Below are 23,759 nucleotides of genomic sequence, written 5' to 3'. Positions count from 1 at the left end.
TGACAGCTGGGCCTCCTGATCATGGTTTTCCAGCTGGGAATACTCATGCACTTATTTTGCTGAGCTCCGACCAAGCCCGGGAGGGCATCATCTGACTTGCTGAAGCAGCATTGGAGCCCCCACGAACTGCAGCACTCGGACACATGGGCATCCTGGGTTCTGCCGGGCTTGGCACCGCATGCCTGGCGAAGGGGACAAGTATTTCCCTTCCGAGGAGCAGGAAGGAGCACAGGTGGGTTTTTTCCCCTCCTCTGGGAAAAAGCACGCAGAGCAACATGACTTTTGAAGCGGAAGCAACGCGAGGATTGGATTCCCCTTTGGAAACGGGCTCAGCAGCAGGGAAGCGGCGGGGGGGACCCGGGCCGGGCCCCGATCGCGGTGCGCGGCCGCCGCCCGGTGGCTGCAGGCGGCACGGCGGGACCGGGACAAACCCCCCCGCAGGGAAACGGCCCCAGCCCGCTCGGGGCGGGGGGGCTGCGCGTTTTAAGGCGCGTGGTCAGGGTGTCCCACAGGGCGACAACAAGGACAGGGCTGAAGTGGTGTCCCCTGGGGTGGGAGCATCACCCAGCTCCAGGCTTGGCCGGTGGGTGCCGGGACACAGTTCCCAGGCCTTGTCTTAGCAGCGTGGAGGGCTGTCCCCTCCCCAGGCATCTCTTACTGCCCACTGGGTTAAAGTGTAAATAATTAATAATACCGTTACAGGGAGCTCCTGCTTGAGGTGGGACCATCACCAACACTAGGCTGAGCTGGGCTGTGTTTAACCAAGCCATGAAAGCCTCCAGGTGTGGGTAGTCCCCAACACTCTCCTAGTGAAAAAGCCTTTCCTAAACACCAGCCTGGACATCCCAGGCCTCCAGCTGCCCCTCGTTCTGTCGAATGGCCACAGTGACCATCCTCTAAACCCCAGCCCAGGAACTCAGCTCTATGAGGGATGTGGGGACCACCGGCATGCGGGCTGGAGGTACATCATCCACTCTGGGAGTTCCATTCCCCACCCACGGCTCTTCCAGCTCACAAGATGATTGAAGACGTTAAGGCAGGACCTGGCATTTCTGCCTGATCAGCTGTGAGCATGCTTGGAGCTAAACGAGACCCAAAAATTTCACTTAACCCTGGGGCTACAGCCCAATTAAAACCGAGGCAGCCCATAATATAGCTAGCGGAACAAACCAGCAGCATTGCAGTACGAAGTGGCAGAGGGGTGGAAAAAAAAATATTAGGGAAGTTTCTTTAGTGTGTGTTCTATCATAAGAGCAATTGTTTCAATGGCTTTTCTAGTGCTCTCAGCAGTAAATACTCCTGAAAAACGCGCTGAGCAAATCCCATCCTCCTCTTTCATTTACTGCCTTGGAAATTGGAAAATTATGGTAGGACTAAAAAGCCTCGGCGCCCGGGAGCAGCTGGTTGTTTGCAGCCCCCTCTCCCCCGCCCAGCCCGTTGCGGCTCCCGGATGCAGCCGGGCGGTGGCAGCCGGCGGCCGCTTTTCCCGCGGCCGCTTTTCCCGCGGCCGCTTTTCCCGCGGCCGCTTTTCCCGCGGCCGCTTTTCCCGCGGCCGCTTTTCCCGCGGCCGCTTTTCCCGCGGCCGCTTTTCCCGCGGCCGCTTTTCCCGCGGCCGCTTTTCCCGCGGCCGCTTTTCCCGCGGCGCTCCCGGGCTCGGCGGGGGAGTGTGGCGGACCCCGAGCGCTGCCGGTGCCCCCTGCCCGGCTCTCCGGGCCGTGTGCCCCTCGGAGGGGCAGGGGGAGAGGGTCCCTGTGCAGGAGCGGGCTGTAAAACCGGGGAAGCAGGAGCAGCTGAGCCTGGGAGAGAGCGGTTTGCACCGCGGCTGGGTTTCCTGCAAGCAAGGAACCTTGCAAGGAACCCTGAGCAAGGCAAGGACGTTGGTCTGGGCTTGGCCGTGCTGCAGATCCAGGTAAGAACGGCCCGGGTGCCAACCAGCTCTCCTTGGCCCCGGGTGTCAGGCAGGTGTGGTTTAGCCCGGCTGGCAACTAAACACCATGCAGCCACCCGCTCACCTTCTGCCACCCCCAGGGAATGAGGAGGAGAATTAAAGGGGAGAAGGGGCTCGTGGGTTAAGATAAGAACAAAGTAATACTACTACTAGAAACTTAAAAGTAATAATGATAAAATAATGATATATGTATGATGATAATAATATAGACAAACAAGTGATGCACAGTGTAATTGCTCACCAACTGGTGACCAATGCCTGTCCTGTCCTGGTAAACAATTCTGAAACAGGTAAGTCCCAACATTGCAATCTGGATGAGTGAGAGGCCCAAAAAGAGAGAGAGAGAGAGAGAGAGCACTCCAAGAGTCAGAGCTTGGAAGAGTCCCTGGAAGAGCAAGAGCTCTTCTTTCCAGTCAAGCCTCATCTATATACTGGGCATGATATTGCATGGTATGAAATACTCCTTTGGCCAATTTGTCCCTCAATCCTAAGTCTAAGTTGAAATCACAATGGGGGCCCTTTGTCCCGGCCATGCTCCCCCCAGCCTGTTGTGCTCCTGCACACTGGCAAAAATATGGGAAGCTGAAAGGTGCTTGCTGTCTCAGCACCAACCATAAACATCAATGCGCTATCAGTGTTCTTCTCCTAACAAATCCCAGACTAAATCCAAACCACAGAGCTCTTCTAGCTGCTAAAAAGAAAAAGTAACTCTGTCCCAGCCAAAACCAGGACAGCAGGTCTCCTTCCAAAGCTTGCAGCAGTGCTCTGCTGCAGGGCACCTTGGCCATTGCTGCTCTTTGGCTGCTGTTGTGAAGCCCTCTTTCTCCTGGCACCACCGTGGTCTGTGCACATGCAGATGAGGCAGGTGCTAGCATGCTGACCACACTTGGGAAAGCCAACTGCTACAGCCATCATTAAGTGCCAGCTAATTAGTTAGTTCTGGCTTGACTTCTTTGGTCAATGTTGCATTAATTCCTGCAGGGAAGGTTTCCTTCAGACCATGGTGCAAGGAGCAAGAGGCTTTAGTCTGTCAAAGTGAACAAGTCAGCTCATTCAAGAGCGACTCAACCAGGTGTAGACACATGAAGATGAACTGAGTGGGAGCGAGCATGGTTCTTTACAGAGACCCAGCCCTTGGGGTCATCTCCAAAGTCAACTAAAGATACTCCAGTCCCTTCTCATCCTCTTGGCTGGAATCTACTAATGAGCAGACCTGAAGCAAATCCAGCATTTGTGACTGTCAGTCCATGTCAAGGGCCAGTATTTTGCAGAGACCATCAGACACCCTCACGACAAGCTCAAGTCAATTAGCAAAGCAGCAAAGTTTGTTAGCAACGTGCAATTAATTATCCTACATAATCCGTGTGGAGGAAGCAGTACAGACAAGTGACCCTGGCACTGGTAATCGAACAGCCCCATACAAATCCTTGCTTTCCGTTTCTCTTCTACCTTGGCTGCTTAGTCTGGTTTTATTAACTAAATAAGATGAACCACATCACGTTTGTTTTATTGCTGCCGTTCAGCAGGAACTGAGGTGAGTGGCAGGTTTTTTTTCCTGTCGTTTTTACGTGACACAAATAGTGACAGATAACCTGTCCTGATGGGAGGGCTCCAAAGCGGGCTCTGCTCAGGACTAGCATTCATACATGAATTGAGCAGATCTTACTGCTACTTCATAATCAGGTTAATTAAAACAAATATTGTAAAAATAACACCACTATAACTGGGTTTTGAATAAGACCATCCACTACAGACCTCCTCTGCCAAACTCTCCCGAGCACAGGGGTGCTGAAGGCTGGATTTTCCCCAGCTGGGTTGGAGCTGAGGTACGGTTAGGGAATGTATAGTTAGATCCGTTCAAGACTTGGCTGGAGTAGTCCCAGCCTGCTTTCAGAGTCTAGCAACACTCCTTTTGCATCCATTACCCATCCCCTGACCCCTCCCATCCCTCCACCGTCCTCATCTTCCAGCCCTCAGACCTCTCCCTTCTGTCTCTGCCCTCCAGCACTGACCCCGCAGCCCTCCTATTCTCACTTGGTCAACTTTTTCCCCCGTAATTATTTAACATGATTACTGCTGCTTCCCTGAACACGGCCTCTTGGTGCAGTGATTTATGGAGCGCTTCCTGTGCCGCAGCTCCGCTCTGCCCTCACGGGAATGGGCTGATTGGGGGCTGCGGTTGGGAGGTGCCACTTTAGCCGGGGTGCTGAGCACCGAGGCAGTGTGTGCCAGTCCCCTGCTTTGAATCACAGAATCCTAGAATGGTTTGGGTTGGAAGGGACCTCCAAGATCATCTAATTCCAACCCCCCTGCCAGGGGCAGGGACACCTTCCACTACACCAGGTTGCTCAAAGCCTCATCCAACCTGGCCTTGAACACTTCCAGGGATAGGACAGTCACAACTTCTCTGGGCAACCTCTTCCGGTGGCTCACTGGAATTCACTTCTCAGAGGAAAGAATTTCTTCCTTAGATCTCATCAAAATCTTCCCTCTTTCAGTTCAAAGCCATTGCCCCTTGTCCTGTCACTACACGCCCTTGTCCAAAGCCCCTCTCCAGCTTTCTTGCAGCCCCTTTAGGTACTGGAAGGCTGCTGGAAGGTCTCCCTGGAGCCTTCTCCTCTCCAAGCTAAACAACCCCAACTCTCTCAGCCTGTCTCCATAGCAGAGGTGCTCCAGTACTCAGATCATTTTTGTGGCCTTCTCTGGACCTGCTTCAACAGGAGGTGCCCGAGATGTTGCAGAGAAATCCAGAGTGTGTTTAGTGAGTCTGACCCTTATTTCAACCAAGGATGCTCTGTGGTGGGGCTGAAAGCATACAGCTCCGGTGAGGGTCTGTTCCTGGAGTGGTTTCGCATCCCTTAGCCCTTGCTGCCTCTGGCATCGCCTCCACCCAAGGAGATGCTGCTGCTTCCCTGGAGCGGGATGCAGAAAGGGCCACTGCAGTTGCCCAAAGCTGCAGAAAGATGCTCAGAGCTGGGCCGGGAGCCGGTGGAGGTCTCGAACTCTGATCTCTGCCTCATCCACAGCAAAGGAGGGGTTAGGTCCGGCGTTGTGGTCTGAGTCCCAGTCCTCCCAGTTCCCTCCCTGCCTGCCAAGGGTCTGTCCTGCCCCGCAGCCCCATGGCTCTTTGCTTGACTTTACATTCTCCCTGACCCTCCCAGCATTAACAAGCTGCTTCGCCCCGGACTGATGAAAGGATAAAACCACCAAGTTGTCCTCGGTTTATTCACTTCCTGGGGGATAATCCGACAGCTTTAACTTTCCCCGAAGGCCGTGCTTTCCTGGGGGAATCTCTCAGCTGCCACTTTGCAGGATGATTTTATTGCTCCTTTTGCAGGCACTGGGTGGGGACAGGCTTTATTTTAAAGTGCTTTAACTGCCTCATTTCAGTCTTTGTCAGTTGTCTTTCCTTTCATAAATACTTTTTTTTTTTTTGGCTTTCATTTCCCAGGGCTCCCTCTTATCTGCCTTTGGAGACAGCCCTTGTAAAAAAAAAAAAAAAAAAGGAAGAAAAAAAAATTCAAACCCACTCTCCCTGGGATGCTTTAAGGAGAAAGGCCCCTGCCCCCTTTCGAACCTCTTTTGAGAAAAACAGATCCCAACCCCGCGTACGCCACAGCCTACCGGCAAGGCTTTGAAGAAAATTAACCCAAATTAGTGCCTATGATAGAGGCGAGCAGAGGAGCTCCCTGGCCCTTTGCCTAATCTTTGACCTCTCTGCCTCGCTCCCCGCTCGCCTCTAATGGACCGTGAAGCACCTGGGGGGGATTCGGAGCCGACCCCCTCTGCCCCCGGGAGGGCAGGATTTGCCACCGCCCGCGCCAGCGCGTGCGGAGTATTTAATAAGCCTGAGCGGGAGCTGGGATAATGAATTATTTTCCACCTCCCTTTCCTTGTGTTCAGTATCTAATTTTAGGTTTTATTCTTTTCCTTCTCTCTTATTCCCCCCTAATGACAGCCCTCCTGAGCCCAGGGGCATCCCGACGTGGCTGTACTGGTGGAGCTGGAGCTGGAGCTGACCCTTTGCAGCCGAGGAGCAGGTGGAGCAGGAGGTTCCCGAGCCCTGACTGTTGTTGGAGCTCTGCAGGGTGTGCTCCCCCCTTCCCCATGTGTGCCTGACCCAGGACCCCAGGAACAGACCGAATTTGACCATGGACTGGGATGAGGTATGCTGGTCGAAAAAAGGTTTGTGGGTTTTTTTATTTTTTTGTGTGTGGGGTGGGGGAAATGGGGTTTGGGGGAATTTGAGCCTCTTTTGGCCTCTGTGTTGTGTACGTGGCCTCGCAGGCTGGAGCAAAGCAATTGAGAGATACCTGTGTCAGGAGATAATCGCACCTGCAAACATCTCAGGCACCAGGATGAGCCTCGAGCCTGCACTGAGCGCTGGGTATCTGCTGGTCATGGTCTGGTAGTGCTTGCCCAGGGATGTCCAGTGCCCTGTGGATGGCTGCAGGATGGTCCCTTCTTGGAGAGAGCAGGGAGCAAACCCTGGGGCTGAGCTCTGCCTGGGTGTTCCTGGGCCTTTGGGCAGGATCTGTGCCAGGGAGGAGTCTGCACCACATTGAGTGCCCCCAAGACCTGTTTGGATGCCCCTGAGCCCCTGACAGCTTTTCAGGGGTCACTGGAGTGCTCCTTTAGAAACCCACCACAGGGTCACCCACCCCTCTTCCTGGGCTGTCTCGGAGCAAACCTCGGGGACCCCTTAGGGACAAGTGTCGTTGTGCTGAGAGGTCTCCGTGCAGTCGTGGTAGCCTCCAAAGAGCTTTGAGCTCAGATGGTGGCACCAGCTGGGTTTTTTCTGGCAGGGAGAGACCAGTGTCTGGACATGACCAGAGAAGGGACAGGGACACAAGTATGAGATTTTGTGTTAATACTGATGGGCTGCATGTCCTGGCCCCGGCGAGGTGGCTCCGCAGTCCTGCCGCAGCCTGGCAGCGTTACCTCTGGGGCTGTTCTTGCCCCGCAGCGCACGTGGCAATTATTTCGGTCCCTGCAAGCATTCGTGTGGACAGAGGTTTCAGAAGGGGCTGCATATTTTATAAGCGTGGCTATAAATAAATCACGGCTGAATTAAATCGTGAAGCAAAAGAAAAAAAACCCGTGAAGCTGATGGGCAAACAAACAAAATCCCTGATCCCTGGAAATGCGCAGGAGAGGGCAGCAGGTTCCTACAGCACTTGCAGCAGGCTGCTGGCTTTGAGGTCCTTAGGGAGCTCCTGTGGGAGCTGAGCATCCACACAGGCTTGTGGATGGACTTGACTCAGTCCACCTGAAATCAATGCTGGGCAATGCAGTTCTGTGGGGAAGCTGCTCCTGCCTCAGTTTCCCCACCTGCAAGGCACAGGTAGGAGCAGTGTGTACCTGCCGGCCTGGATTTTGCATAGTGGGAGACTGGGCTTGTCCCCCTGGGATCGCTGCACAGGGGGAGGCAAAGGGTGTCATGAGGCTGACCCAGGCTTTGGTGCAACACAGAGGCACCGAGGTATGAGCCAGCCATTGCCTTGAGCCATCACTGCACTGACCAAGCACCCATAGCATCCTCCTCCTCCTCCTCTACCTCCTTCCCCTCCTCTGGGCTGGCTGAATAAAGCCAAACCCAAACATTTGGTTTTGCTTATTCTGTGTAAGGCTTCACAGGCAGGACCGATTTTACTTTAAAGCAACGACTTTCTGGCTCTAGGCTGTGGATTCACTTGGACGCAGACCGCCTCAGACTGCAGTGGTCAGCCCAGTGTGTGGGATCGCTTTTTGGGATGGATTGGACCGTTTTCACAGTGGATTTGTGCCCTCCCAAAAGGCTGGTGCTCAGCTCTTGCTGGGTTTTTTGGGGGGAACTCACACAGACGATTTCCTCCAGTCCTGGGCTTCTCTAACACCTGGAAAAATCAAATGATCCCACAGTGGAGCTTAATTCAGGGCAAAAGGAAGAGCCAATAAATCTCTATGAATGTAAATGATGTCATCTTTAAATGAGGCTGTGTAGTGGGTGAAGTTGTTACGGGGAGGGCAGGAGGCTTCATGCTGTAAGTTCGGGCTGGGTTCATCGAATCACAGAATGGTTTGGGTTGGAAGGGACATGCAAGATCATCCAGTTCCAACCCCCCTGCCATGGGCAGGGACACCCTCCACTACACCAGGTTGCTAAAAGCCTCATCCAACCTGGCCTTGAACACTTCCAGGGATGGAGCACTCACAGCTTCTCTGGCTGACCTGTTATCTGATGCTGTCTGGGGCTGGGGAGCAGCCTGAGCTGATACCCCCTGCTCATTCCCACCAGGCATGGTGCGAGAGCTCCCCTGCGTAGAAAACCTGAGCTCGTACCTAGGGAAAGGCAAGGAGAGCCTTTTACCTGTGAATCAGAGTGAGGAAAAGGAAATTCTCATTGCTGGGGGTGGTAGGAGTAATTATTTGCAGTGGTGTTGCTGAACGCTGCAAGTGCTCAGAGGAAAAAGATGAGAGGAGAAAGCAAAGGACAAGAATAGGAGAGACTGGCGTTTTCAGGTGGCTTTGCAGAGTTTCCCGATGTGCCAGGGTGGCCACTTGTTCATGCCATGTTCTCAAGCTTCACGAGCAGACGGGCAGAGCCGTTGGTGGCTGAGCATCCTGCTTGTTTTTCCGAAGTGCTCCCTCTGCTTCCCGGACCTCCTTGGCCTGTCTCTTCCAGCCCAAACTGTCTCAAACCCACCTCCTACCACCAAGACCAATCCATCCAACTCTTTCGGTCTATCGGGAACTGTGATGAGCAACCAGAGCCCACCTCGCACAGGTCCAGGCATTCAGCCAGAGCTTCATCCCACCAGGATAGCAAGATCCCTCTCTCTGTGGCATCCCAGTTGGGGGTCTCATATATGTGTTTACCTGAATTCAAACAGCCGTGGCTGTTCTTTGAAAAGAGTAGCACAGATTCAATATTTCCTCCCTTTCTAAGAGGCAAAATCTGGAATTGCTCAATTTCTGGAGGCCATGCCAGCAGCAAAAGGGAGTTTTAAACCTTGGTGTAAACTTCTGGCCTCCTCTCCCGTTTACCCTGTGGAGACTCGGGTGCTGTTGCTGGGATGTCAGAGTGTGCCGTGCCCCTGGATCAGCAAAAGCTTAAGACACAGCTCTCGCTGCAGAAAGCAGAGTGACAGTGGTTGCTGCAGAGCTGGTCTTCTCCAGGGCTATCCGTGCGTTTGGATCCCAGTGCTTTGTCTGTAGCCCTGGGGCTCTTGTCCCACCCAGGTGAGCAGGGTAGGTGGGCACTGTGGCTGCAGGTGGGGATTTCGGACGTCCCAGCTGGGATTTCAGCCTTGCATCTGCTCTACCTTCAGGTGTCACTGAGGCTTTCCCCAGCCCAGCACCACCTGGGCAGGCAGGATTGGCTCTGCCTGTGCACGGTGCCATTGAAACGCTGTGGCTCCGGCCGGGGGGCTGGTGGCAGGACAGAACATCTGGCCAGCAGGTATCATGAAGTGGCATTTCACACCCATGGAGATCAGGTGAAGAGGCATGTTGGAGGTGACGGCAAACCGCAGCAGAGCAGGGAATTCAGCGGGATCGACCCTCTCCCTCATCCTTTGTTTTATGGGCTACAGTCTCATTATAAATAATAGATGGGTTGGGCAGGGGGTGAAGCAAGAGGATAAATGACTTGCTCGGGGTGGCACCAGTTCCCTGTTAAACAGCTGTTTGGAGCATCCCAGAGCCCTCGGTCAACATCCCGGGGGCCAAGGCGGAGCATCCCCCACTGCCTCCTGGGGCTGGTGGGTCCCAGCAGCGCCCTCCGAAACCTGGGAAGGGGAAGCTGAGGCGGTGGGGAGAAAGGGTGGGGAACCCCGAGTGCTTAAATATTCTAATCACCCCATCTTCTGGGAGATAATACTTTTAATTTTCGTCACACACAGAATATGTCCTGAACCAGAAGGGGTTTGCCTAATTCATCATGCTTGCTTTCCGCACAATACTGGGGCTGACAAGCATAACGTTTTAAAATGAGAGGAGTGGACATAATTAATGCTCATGAATTGCAAACGCTTCTTTATTAAAGGGCTTTCGCTTGCCCCTGGACCATCTGCTTCATATCACTGGGCCGGGGTCCTGAGGCTATAATAACTTGCAGCTTTAATAATTTTACCTCTTAATTAAAGCTCGTTTCAAAGTGCAGGAGCACAGACATGTTGCCAGCCCAGATTTGATTTTAACAGAGCGAACCTGGAGGGATGGGTAACAGAATTTGCATCCTTTCCTTTGGAAGCATCTCTCCAACAAGGGCTGTCCCTAGGCTGGTGCTGGTTGGGGTGGCTGCATGAACCTGCTGCCCAGGGCGGACCATGGGGCCAGTGCTTTCCAAGACTGTGGGCTTTCTAGGGACTGGAGGGCTGAGCTCTGGGGCTGTGCTCCTCCCATGATGGCCACGTGCGCCCTGGTGCACAGGGCATAAAGGGCTCACTGCTGCTCACCTGTCCCCCGAGGGCTGCGAAGCCCCAGGTGGGCTTGGGCATGGGGTGGGAGCAGCCCATGCCTGGATCCTGCAGGGCTTTGGAGAGACCAGGCTGAGGCATCAGGTGAGCTCCTGCCTAAGCAATAGGAGGGATGATGGCTTTTGAACCCTGCAAAGGGATCCCAAGCCCGTATGTCCTGGTGTTGGTTTCAATAAAGCCCAGGGCTGTGCAGGGGAGGTGGTCCCAGGCTTTGCCTCGAGGTGCCCCACGCAGTGGACCCTGAACCCTTCCAAGGGCTGCAGTAAAGCCAACACCACCCGCATCTGCTCTCCCCGCGGATTGGGGTGACCTTTCGGGGGGCTGCGCTCCGTTTAGATGGGATGAGCTGACGGTGCGTGAAATACGGTGGATTAATTCACACTTCATTGTTGCTAGACATGAGGCCGAAGGTCGAGGTCCATTAAGAAAACTGGGTATGAATTAATGCCCTGTAATTCGCACATCGCAGCCCTTCTTTCGGACAGAGCGTTTTATTCTAAAATGTTGGTTTAATTATTTATGTGTTAATTGATCGCTATAGAACTGGATTCACCAGAGGTGCATTACTAAGGAAGAGTTTGGTTTTTGAATGACACTTTGTCCCAGTTGAAAAATCAATTAAAAAACCTAAGAGCCAGAGAGACGTCTCGATTTACTTAGTTTTATTTCTTTTCTTTTCCTAGTGCCTGAAATGCTCCGAGTGAACCAGGGACAAGTCTGGCAGGTGATCTGCTGAGCTCCATCAGCCTGGGAAGGATGGAGCCACGTTCAAGGTGGGGGAGATGGAAACAGTGGGCTGAGTGATGGGGAAAAATGCAAAATTATTGCAAACTGCTATTGCACAGCCTCTTCCCCAAAGCATCTCTGCTTTTTGTGCCTGACCCCAGCCGGGTTTGGGGCTCCAGGGGTCCCTCTGCACCCAGCAGCGATGCAAACGCTCCCTGTGCACATGGCACTGGGCGACTGCCTGGTTGGGCTGCAGGGCTCATACCTGCATGAGCCAGTTCCTCGTCCGTGAAAGCCTGGGCACAGGGAGGGTTTTTCACTAATGAAGAGCAGTTACCCTGTCCTGCTGAGACAGCGGTGCACCCGGAGCAGGAAAGGGTGTGGGCTTCACAGGAGCTGACTTCTCCTGGGCTCCTGGTGGGCTTCTGAAGCCTCAGCGTGATGGGTGGGTGGGTGGATGGATGGATGGATGAATGGATGGATGGATGGATGGATAGATGGATGGATGGATGGAGGTGGGTGGGAAGGAAGGACTGTCCCCACAAGCTGTAGATGAGCTCTGGGGTGGGCCTGTATCTGTGGGGATCTCTGAGAACCTTAAATCAAGGTTCAGGAGAAACCTTACCCCATGTGTTTTATCTCCTGTGATTGTGTGGGACCTTTTGACTGCTGTTGGGCAGAAGCCCTCATGGAATGGTGGGGTGACAGCCCCTCCTTCTGCCCTCTCAGGGGCAAAAGGGGAATATATCAGTGGGGAAGGGCAGTGGGGCAGAGGAACAAGTGCCCTGCAGGGACTCAGGGGAAGAGCTGACATTTTGAGTCCTCCCTCTGCTACTGACTCCCCTATGGCCTTGGGCATGTCCTGCTGTCCCTGAGCTGGGCACACTGCAGCAAGCCCAGGAGCTGCAGGGAGGGCTGAGTCCATCACCTCTGCTTGGGCAAAGGCAGTTGTCCAAGCAAGATGATCTTTAAGGTCCCTTCCAACCCAAGTCATTCTATGATTCTATAAAGGGGGCCTACAAGAAAGCTGGAGAGAGATTTTTGACAAGGGCATGTAGTGATAGGACAAGGGGCAATGGCTTCAAACTGAAAGAGGGGAGATTTCGATGAGATAGAAGGAAGAAATTCTTCCCTCTGAGGATGGTGAGGCACTGGCACAGGTTGCCCAGAGAAGCTGTGGCTGCCCCATCCCTGGAAGTGTTCAAGGCCAGTTTGGATGGGGCTTTGGGCAACCTGGTGTGGTGGAAGGTGTCCCCACCCATGGCAGGGGGGTTGGAATGAAATGGTCTTTGAGGTCCCTTCCAACTCAAACCATTCTGTGATTCTCTGTTTGGGAGCTGCCTTTTGGGTTGTGTTTTCCAACAACTGGGAGGGCTAAACACGAGTTTTGTGTGCTTCTGGAAAGCTGAGGTTCTCAAGGAGTTACATGTTTGTGGAAGTTGAAGGAAACGCTTATTTTGTGGCCTGTGATAAGTCTGCAGTGTTGGATATAGAAGTGGGAGAAGGCTGGGAAAGGGCTGAAGGGCCTGCAGGGACGAACGACTGCCCTGGTATTAAGAGGAAAGGGGTGGATGGAAACACATACTGTAAGGTTTGTTTCCATAAAGACTCTGCAGACTGATCTGGAATCAAACCCGAATTCTGCAGAAGTGAAGCACTCCCAGTCCTTCAGGTAACGTACACCCAGTTCAGCAGCTCCCCCAAAAGCCGGTGCAGCCCAAGCCAGCTGTTCCCAGCAGCTGCAGAAACCCTTCCCTCATCTTGCAAAGGGTCTCGGGGCTGCAGGGATGCTTGGGGGGTGGGTACGACGGATGCAGCAGGTCTGCATCACGGGTCCTTGCACATGTGGCATCAAGGGGACACGGAAGCCTGTCCCAGAGCAGAGCCTGGACTCTCGGAATGTTAAACCGTTGCCACGAGAGGGTGTGTGTGTCCTTACAGTCGAGCTCCTGGGATGTAGAAAGAGCATTGGAAGGAATTGGTGCCAGGTCCCGGGAAACGCGGCTCAGCTGGGGTCGGTGTGTCCTGGGGAGCTGGGAGGAAATTAAAGATCCTCTTAGTGCTCTGTGGAGTCACTCAGTTAATATGCAAAAAAAAGGAAAAAAAATCACTGCCAGGCACTGGTTTCAGTCTGGTTTAACGCACTAAACTGGTAAAACCAAAGGAAAGTTGCTTCCACCCCAGTTCCTGCACTTGAGTGGTTTGTACGGAGCAGTTCAGGGGGATCTCGGTGTGGATGTTTTATTCCAAGAAAAAAAGGGTGTGTTAATGGGGTGACTGGCATCCGCTGCCAAATGATGCAAACACTGAATAAACAAGAATGTTGGAGCAGAAAGTCCCGCTGCATTCCGGAGGGGCTGTTTGCTCCATCCCACATACCACTGCGGTCCGCGCGCTGGTGTACGGGACCGCCTGAGCACGGCAAACTCATGGCATGTCCCGGTGCTCAGAGGGGTTCGGCTTCTCTGGGCAGACCTCGGGCATCGCTGTAGGACTTTGCAAATAGTCCTGTGCTCGCTTCTGCTACATCCCAGCTCAACACCATGCTCCGAAAATGGGCTTTGCTGGTTCCAGCAGCCCCGTGCCGCGGAGGAGGCACCGGTTTGTGTGATTCCTGCTCGCTCCGGTGACTCCGGAGTCAAGCCCTGGCTGTGCTGCAATGGTCCCAGCACGTGCTGACCCTATTTTACAGACTGGTGAAACCTCGGGGCTAATTTACAGTTCAGGTGTAATCTTAGTAATTCAGGGGACGGGGAGGACTAATTGGCTTTGCATAACTGCTCTGCTTAGGCGCAGAGAAGGGACTTTTTTTGGAACAGGAGGCTGGGCTGCTGCAGTCCTGGAAAACACCCTGCGTGTCGTCGTTCATGGGCACGAGTTGCAAATGCTCTTCTGAGCAGCCAGCAGCACTTTTCCTGATCCTGCAGCTTTTCCTTTAAAATGTAGCCTGGAAAGCAAGTGACATTTAGGATGAAGAAAGAAAAGGAGCATTCGGCTTTAAAAAAAAAAAATCCCCAGTATTGCCCTTGAAAATCAGTTTGCATTTTTTTCCAGTGCACAGACTCCGAGGGGCTCCTCCTGCGCAGCCTCGCTGGCTCGAAGGTGTCTGGGAGCAGAAACGTGTTGCATTCCTGATCCCAAGCTGGTGAGAGATGCCTCCTGCACGCTCGGGAGCCTGATTTCTGTTGCCTTGTTCATCCTCGTGGTAGCAGGGAAATGGACTCTCACTCCTCTGCGAAAGAAAAGGTAAAGAAATGATGCTGGGAGGATGTGGGAGACCCTCTGTGAAGGGACTCCAGCCCAAGGAGCCTCACGTGTGAGATGATAATGAGCAGGAGGGGGGTCTCCCCCCAGGCAAGACCCCCCCTTTGGGCTTTCAGCTGCCCAATAAGTGCAACCTGGTGCTGCAGGGAAGCGATCTACGTGCCGGGGGCTCAGCCACGTCTCACCCCCAGCTCAGGAAATGAGTGATTTCAGGGTGAAGGCTGAAGGTTTTGGTGGGGTCCATATTGCATTTGCAGGGCCAGAGAGTATGGAACAAGGCTGAAAGGGTCTGTGCGGGACAGGCAGCACGGACAGGAGGTACTTTGTACAAAAATAGGGAGGGGAAGAGGGAGATGTTTCACCATCAGACATTTTCTAAAGAAAACTTCCAGATTAAAACCAAAATCTCATTATATTGTCAAAAAAGGAGTATTGCCCATAAACACATCTCATAAAGGATGGAAAAAGGCCCCTATCAAAGGAGCTTTTCAGTGAAAAGCCTTTGCCAAGCCCATGCTCACACCCCGTGGATCCCCAGCAGGAGCACACCTTGGCTGGGGGTTTATTTATCCAGCTGGGATGCAGATCCTAAACCTTTATGTTCAGGTTGTTTAGACCGAGTGTTTTTGGGTGACTGGAGAATTACACCATGCAGGGGATAGATGCCCTCAAAGAAACAAAAGCCAAATGCTTTGGGTATGGTCTTGAGTTTAATATGGGCAATATTGGTTCTTCTGTTTTGTGGTGTCCAAGGGATCAGGCATTGAGAGGCGGGAGCTGGAAGGGGATGGGGGCACAGAGGAATTACAGAAGGTAAATGAATCTTCCATTTCTCTCCAAATGAGTTATTAATCATCTCTCATTTACATATTCATTAACCATAATACACCATATTTTTATTAATGTGGCGAAGAAACAATTATAGGTGAAAAATAGGTTGTCTGTTTATTTTATACATGGATCTTGTTCCTCATTTGCATGATTTAAAAAATGATGTTTCTTCTTGCTGCACAAAAAAGAAAGTGGCTGCTCAGGACATGTTCCAGCCTGAGACTATGGAAGGGGCTACTTGGGTGAACAGCTGGGAAACAAGAAGTTGCACGCACCCACCAGCAACTGGCACTGGGGGATGTTTTTTTTTTTGCCAGGAACAGGTTGTATGAAGTCAATCCTGGGCTGGGACAAGGGAGAAAAGACTGGTTTGGTCTGATGGTCCCTGGCTGCCTTCTGGTTGTAGGGCTTCAGAAGGTGCTTTGTGAAAGGACTGCAGATCAACACAGAAGTCCTCTCTATGCGTTTCCATTCAAGCAAGTGAAATGTGGGGAGCAGAAATAACAAATGAATATTCAAAGCCTGATTCTGAATTGATTATAAAAGGGAGCCATCAAACGGTCAATAGTTTCTTTTATTCTCGTGGAAGTGATGTGAGGTTTAAAATGCTTGAGGAATGATATTATGAAGTTCCTTTCCACTTCCTTCCCTGCAGTTTTGTGATGAATATGGATTTCAATACATTTTTGGGTAAGCCGGACAAGAGCCACTAGTTCAAAAGATCAGCTTTGCTTTTCGCCCTGCTGTTTCTTTGGTCAAGAAGATTAGGTTGGAGTTAAGCAAAAGGATGTTGCAGAGAAAAAAAGGCATTGTCAATTAAAATCTCATTTTGTGAGTTACTGTGGGCGAGCAGTGCAGTTGGGAACGTTGTCGGTGTGCTTGATGCATCCAGACATCAAACCTGGCTTTGGGAAGGGTCTTTCCCATCCCCATCCCCTCCTCTCTGGTCATGTTAGCAAGCGAAATAAGATCTGTTTGCCTCTTTCTGTAGCAAGGGAAGCAACCCAGCTTCTAGGGTTCTTCCTCTGCAGGGGCTGAGGCTCCGAGACAGCCTCCAGCTCAGCAAATTCCCATCCTGGTGACAACTGGGAGCCCAGGGCTGCCCAGAAGAGACAGGGCTGTGTTCTTGGCTTCCTTCCTATAACCTTCCCTGGGTGTAGGCTTTGGGTGCTGCTGGACACTGCGTACGGGGCAGGATGGGCCCTGGGTGAACACAGAGTGTCTTGTCTGCCCTACACGCTGTATTCTCACAATTTGGGGAAAAAATATAAGGTCTTTGAAACCGTCTATGCTCTGGGAAATGCCGTTTGCAGATAAAGAGCGTTTTACCACGGCGTTAGAAGATGCTGCTGACGTTGGGAACCAAGGGAGCACCCTTGCAGCTCCAGGAGGGATGCTTACAGCTCTCATTTTTTTTTTTTGTGAGACTGGAGACCTTCCTGCAAAGATTTCTCCCTATATCAGGAGAAAATCATGTTCCCAGTCTGCCTGGGAAAAGGGCATCCAGGCAGGCAGTTGGTCAAGAGACACCTATTTCTGTCCTTGTCCCCCTTCTCACGCTTGAACACGCTGCCTGTGTTCAGCTGAATTGGGCAGGAAGGTAAATATCTAAATAACAAATTTATGTACCTATGTGGGAATTTGGCTGCTGAGGGGAGGGAAAAAGCCCAAACCCCGCTGAGGTTTGGACAGCCTCAGGTTTGCTTAATCGCTCTGGCCCAGTTCCCGCAGCGAGCGCGGCAGCGGACGTGGCCCAGCCAACTTCTCCTGCGAGGGCAGTTGTAAAAGGAACAAGAGGGGAATTTTATAGGCATGGGCAGAGATGACAGAAATCTTACCCTAATTCGGTTACGAAATCAGTCGAGGGAGAGACACGTATCCGTAGGAAAACAGAGTGTGTTCACTCTGCTGTTCGCAGGGCTGCCGGTCTCCCGTCTATGGGTAGGAGCTGAAAACACCTTTTTGTTCTCAACAAGACCATTGTATTTATTTCTTTTTTTTTTTTTTTTAATTTTTTTATTTTAAAGCTCCTGATTAGGAAGGGGGAGTTTTTTTCAGAGACCATCCGGGAAGTGGATGAAGTTTGCTCCATTCCCATAGAAGTCCAAGCCTGCCAGCGCAGGGAGAAATGGCAAAGTTTAACGATGAATGAGGAATTATAAACATTTGTCAGAAGCACCTGGCTCTGGGCATAAGCTTTCTTTCAGTGGACTCTGATGGTTTCATGCTGCCCTGCTCCCCTTGATGGCATGTAGCAACTCATGACACCTTCCATTTATTGCGAGCAGGCAAAGTGCCCCGCAGTGTCTGTGGTTTTCCACGAATTTGAAAGAGTCTGTTCAGTGTGTTTGTTCCCCTTTATTAATGATATTTTTGATAGACTTCTGTTTCTCCATTTTCTGGCTTGCATTTCTAGCCTTTTTATTTAATGATTATTACTACTTAGGAATGTTTTCCCACCTTTGGTGTTAACGTGTTCTGGAACTGCACTAGAAGTAGGCTGCACAGCCCCAGTTTCTCTTCCCCAGTGTCACACAACGTAGGAAAACCAGGCAATCCGAGGTTTTGGAAAAAACTCCTGTAAAAAGTAAATCAAAAGAAATCACACCGAGGGTGCTCGGTTTCAAATCCGGGGAGTGCTGGAGATGGAAAGCATCCCACTCTAAGGTCCCCTGCACAGTTGAGAGCTCCTGGGAGATCAGCAGGGCTGTATTACATGAACATCAGTTCCTCTTTCAAGAGAGAATTCGTATATAGTTGAATCAAAGCTCTACTTGATCGCAAGGTTTTGCTTTAATTATTTACAGCACAGTTGTTTTCGTGCAGTTTGAACCAGCATGTGCCAATATTGCACTACTGGTAAAAACAATGCGACGCAGTGCTTTTCAGTATCTGCTAAAACTCGGTGGGTATTGCCATCTTCATTTTCTAAATGGGAAACTGAGGCACAGGAAAGACTTTGCCTCACCTGGGAGGGTGAGCAAGCTCCTCTCCCACCTCGTTTCTGTCTTGATGGCACAAAATAGCTGGGGCAGGATGGGGCTCGGTGTGTCTGCACAGGACCTGGCACGGCTGCGCCTTACCTTAGCTGAACCAAACTGGTCTCCTCGTAAACAAGGTGGTTGGTGTGGCTGTAGCCCTGAGGGTTTTTCAGGACTTGCTTACTCTGCTTTTATTCCAGTCAATCCATCAATACTGTGAGACGGAACAATTTTATTTTCTCTATAAAGCTGGAGCAGCTGCTGCCATCGGTCTTTGCACCACTGGGCTACTGGAGCTCCAAACCTGCCCCTGAGCCTCCCACCCTTCTCTCCTTTTTGTTTTAATATCCTGTCTTTGGCTCTGTACCAGAAAACACCCATCTGCATCCCCTGTGGGAGCAGCCACGGGGTCACGGCTCGGCACAGGGATCCATTTGGGCAGGATCAGGCCCCGTCTTCTCAGTGCACTTTGTAGAAACAATGCCTTTCAAATAGAGCTGTGAGGAACGTGCCTCTGTCAGATTTGCTGCTTGAGTCGTTCCTAGTGAAGGGCAGAGATTTGTCAGCGGTGAAGCTGGGGGAGCTGGTTTTCAGCAACTCCATTTCTGCATCATAATCAGCCCTGTTAAACCCAAGTCATCTCCCCCAGACCGTTGCATTCAAGCATTTCTTCCCTCCTTTGTTTCCATCCGTGCTTTTCCTCTTGCCCAAGCCCTGAGACAACCTTGACTGCAAGGAGCTGGCGATCAGCAGAAAACCCCATCCGCTCCAAGTGAAAATATTGATGCTTCTGCGTCATTTCGTAGCACATCTGGGGTCCCCTGGGCCCACATACCATCCCTGCCCGGCACGCCAGGCCAAGGAAAGCACGAGGAAGAAAAATAAATGTGATGACAGTTGGGCTCTTGCAAATGAGTCTTGGTCTGAAACAAGCCAGAAAAGAATAAGCATCTTGCGCCGACTCGCACATGGAGCGGAGCCGGCGACGGGGAAAGAGGGAACGTGCAATGTTCGCGCCGTCGGGGCAGAGGTCTGCAACGTGAGCTTGCACCACTGATGTAGGCAGATTTCCTGCCTAATGATGCTGAAGGAAATATCTGGGCACTTGCTGATCAGCCGCGTCGCAGGCTGCTGCGGGGGGCGAGGGGCTGCCTCGGCGGGAGCTCCCCCAGCCCTGCTTTGCTGGGCACAGCTCTTGCCCATGCGTATGTTCAGGCTTTGGCAACTCTACAGGTGTACCTGAGGTCTCCTTTGGTTTTTAGCCAACGTGTTTCAGCTTGAGCTGCCTTGGCATCAAATCCGCTCTGGCCAGGTGCACAGAAATGCACTTCGAGTCTGTGCTTGGGTCCAGAGAGCCGCTGTTAGGGTAACGAAAATTTCTATTCATAGGGGCTTGAATTCACTGTTCAGGGCCTCAGGGTTAAAGGACAGACTCCTCTTGAAGGCAGGAGAAGTTTGGCTCCATCTCCTTTGCCATGAAGAGTTGAATCTGAACAGCACATTTTGGGTTTTTATTGTCTTCCAGTGCCACCACGCAGTTCCCTGGGCTGCTTTTTTCCAGCCTTTTTAGCTATTCACTTTCCTCTCCCCTCCTGTGCACCACGAGTCTCTGGGTGGTTTAGGCTCAGCTCCCTGCGCTCCTCCCCGTTCCTCAGCCTCGGGGCTCCGGCATACACACTGGGTTCTGGTTAACTTCTGCTCCACCAGCAACCTGGAACACTTCTCCAGCAACGTCAGAAACCTCCAGCAGTTGATATTTATGAAGGCTTTTGCTTCCTGCATGAAATGTGAAAGCCAATCCCAAGTGATTGATAGGCCTGATCTGCACTGCTCCCTGTTTTCTTAGCCAGGTTGAGATTTGGCTTGAATGAATGAAATCTGGAATTCTCTTCTGAGCAGCAGCACGGCTGGCCGCGGCTTCTGGCTAGGTTGATAGCAGAGATGAAATAAAGGCAGAGCAGGGCCAGGCCTGTGAGAGCCAGGTAGACATCTGCCATCTGAGCCCGTGCCTGTGGTCTCCAGGGACCTCCAAGGTCATTCCCTTCCCGGCATTGGTTAGCTAAAGCCATGGTCAGCAACAGCAGTGGGTTATTTAGGGTTGTGTTCTGGCACCATCTGCATCTAGAGATACGTCTGCCCCTGCTTGTTTGGGAACAAGCCATAACTCGTGCCTTCAAAGCAAAGCCCAACTGCCAAGTTTCGGTGCAGTTCCTCGTGTCCATTAAATCTGGAGAAGGTTCTGTGCCTGCTGCTGTACGCTCTCCACATCTTTTTGATCACAGCTGCCCTTCCCACAGATTTGCCACGGCAAACAAACGACCTCAGCCAACACGTAACGTCCCCCACATTAATCCATAAAAAGCATTTTATGAGACGTGTTGGAAGGCTCCCTGCAGCTCAGGGCTTGCAGAGATGCATTGCCAAGGAGGTATCTTTCAAGCAAAAAAAAAAAAAAAAATAGCAGCTTGACACATTTCTTCTGCATGCAGACAGCCTGGGGTGGGGTGAAATATGGGAGCAAAAGGCAACTTTGCATGACAGCAAACAGGGCTGCTGAATCACCGGGTGTCCCCTTTCAGCACTGGGAGGTGTGGGGAAGTGCAGCGGCTTTGCTGGGCAGATGGCAAACTGTTGGCACACTGCAGAGTCTCGACATGCTGGGTTGTGTCTGGGCAGAGACTCTAGATGGAAAACAAAGCTGCAGAACCACTGGTTTCGGAGACACTTGGATTCATGTAATCGAGAAGAAAAACTGTCCAACTGTGTTTGCAAGACCAATACGGTAGAGCATGGTAGTTTGTGAGTGTTCATTTACTCAGCCATTGTTTGGTCTATTGTTCCCAAGCTCTCTCCTTAGGTGGAGGTATTTCCTTGCCTTTTTCTGCCTCAACCTCAAATCAGATCTTCTCAAATATGTTTTTCCTGCTTGTATGAGACAGCTTATAAAAAGGATGCAAGCATTGACCCTGAGATGACTCACTGATACTTCTCTGCTGCTCCAAGGCTGCAAGCTGGTGTTTGTGGGGCAGCAGGTCCCAGGCTTCATGTTGTGTAACTCAAGAGTGAGTTTCAGGTGACATCTTCATGTCTCTGCAGAAACAGCCTTGGAAGAGACGATGACAAGCACTCCCATCTGTAAATAACGGTATAGAGGCACTGCGCAGGGCAAGGCTGCAAAGTCTTTGTGGAGCAGCTTTTAATGCAACCAGGTGGGAAAATTAGGGCTTGGGTTAGGAAGCTCCTTGCTGTAAATCACAGCAAACCCAGGTGAAGGTCTTTGTCTCTTCACCAGACCATGCTACTTCCTTGGTGCTCATCAGGGGTGGTTCTGGCTCCTGGGGAAGACTGAAAACTGGGACTTTAAAAATCAGGAGCAGAGGGAAACGCTCACATTTTCCCACATGCCGGAGCCAAGGAGCTGTTAAATCATGAGGTCATACTTGAAAGGGGATGGTTGTCCCATGAGCTCACTCTCGGCTGGGTTGGGTGCGTGAGGAGCAGGTGGCTTCGTTCGACAGCGGTGATGTGGATGGGCTGCAGGCTGTGCTTCTTCCCGGCCCAAGCTGAATCCTTCCCTTGCAAAAGCCACCAGAGATCCAAGGAGGAGAACATTGCAAGGTAGAAGGTAGTTGGAATTTTTTCACTAAACCAATATTTTTTTTAAAGTAAGAAATTAATTATTAGCTAAATGGGAAGCTTATGGTTGGAAATAGTTTGGTTTTTTTTTTCTGAAAAAAATTCAAAATGGAAAGTGGGAATGTTTAAACAAACACATGAAAGCAAGACGTAACTTGGAAGCAGTGTTCAGGTGAAATTAAACAAGCCTACTCATACTGGTCCATTACTTTTTGACAGGGAAGATAAATAGTTCCTGATCATCCCAGTTGCGATGGGCCCGTTGAGCGGAGGCTGAGCTCTGTCTGACAACTTGCTCGAAACGATGAGGTCACGTATCTGTCAGCATGGCCTCCGTGTCCAACTCCTGCACGTGCGTGTGCGTGCTGACGGTGCAGCCCCGTGCTCGGAGCCGTTGGGAGACAGGTCTCCTGAGATGCCATCCAGGATTGCACTTTGTGGGTAGATCTTGCTCTCGGACTACACAAGCAGTCACTGCTCGCGTGGTTGGAGCCAGTGTGTACAGATCTGGGATCAGGGTTTGGGCTGTTTTCAACGTTTTCTACAGCTGAGTCCTAAATGGCAGGTTTTACGCTTGCCTTGCAAGACTTGCTCAGGAATATTGTCACCCAAACAGCACTCATTTTTCTGTGCACCAAACCCAAGGCAACGGGCAGCATTTATTGCGTGCTGTGAATTACAGGTACAGGGGAAAACTGCAGATCGTGCTGTCCCATGGCATGTGCCTGAGTACCAGTGGTGGAAAGAAAAGAAAGAAAGGTTGATCCACCCCAATAATACACACATTTCTACAGGGGCTTGGTGCTGCAATGTGCAACTTCAACAAAAGGACTTTCCTTTCTTGCCCTGACAGCAGAGCGGAACGTGGTAGTCTGATGTTTTCCTTTAGTGTCATGAGCAGGAAAAAAAGAGCTAAATGCACCATCTGGGTTGGCTGTTTCTTTACACGATGGGTGCTTTGGTGCCTTGGGATTGTTTCCTCAGGCTCCAGATGATCAAGTGGAGATGTGTCACATTGCTCTTCTCAGCCTGCCCTGAGGACGTGGCTCAGGCCAGCTTCAGGCTTCCATCAAAATTGAGGTTAAATAGCTTTTCTCTGGGCTGGAATATGCCTGGCAGTAGGGCCACCGTGCAAGGGGGTGAGCCTGGCTCCCCTCAGCACCTGCTGGGCATCCCTGGGGACAGCAGAGTGTTGCTGTGATTTCTGGTAGGCAAATACAGCACCTTGGGATCTGTGTTGAACAGAAGAATTTTAATTTGCGCTATTAAAATGTTTTGCGTGGCATCTAATGCTGGGGGTGTCATTTGGTGAACAGGCTGGTAATTTATGCCCAAATATTACTTGGCACGTTGGCTCCTCCGTGACAAACGGAACTGATCGGGATACAATGGCATACCTTCTCCTTGCTCCTCCCACCATCTGCTTGCAATATTTGTGCCTGAGCACGTAAAAAAAAAAAAACCATTAATGTCCATAAGAGCTGGCCCATCTCATCAAGCTAAATATGAACAGTGTCAGAACAATTACAAGAGAACTGGGCAAAAATTGCTTAAACATACAACACTCATCATTAATAGCTTGTTATGGGCAAACTGATGTGTATTACTATCACATACTACCCTCATCCAGTACATAAATGTTTTCTTTAGCATATTTTTAATGTTGCTAATTTATCTGTTACTGTCACACTGGGGCTGTTAGCTTTGAACAAATGGCTGTTATTAATCACTGGAGAGCTATTAGACACCACAGCCACGGTGTTAAATCAACTCAAGAGTGGCACTTGTAGGAATATTCAAGCAGAAATTTAAAATTGCCCGGGTACTGGTCGTGTGGTTAACGCCTCGGGGATCGGAGCCATCGAACGCCTGCGAATACGGCTCCTGTGTGTCGAACTCGCCCCGTGGAAATTC

Source organism: Tauraco erythrolophus, chromosome 20, assembly GCF_009769465.1.
Source record: "Tauraco erythrolophus isolate bTauEry1 chromosome 20, bTauEry1.pri, whole genome shotgun sequence".
NCBI lineage: Eukaryota > Metazoa > Chordata > Aves > Musophagiformes > Musophagidae > Tauraco > Tauraco erythrolophus.
The sequence above is the reverse complement of the archived record's forward strand: the minus strand, read 5'-3'. Positions refer to the sequence as shown.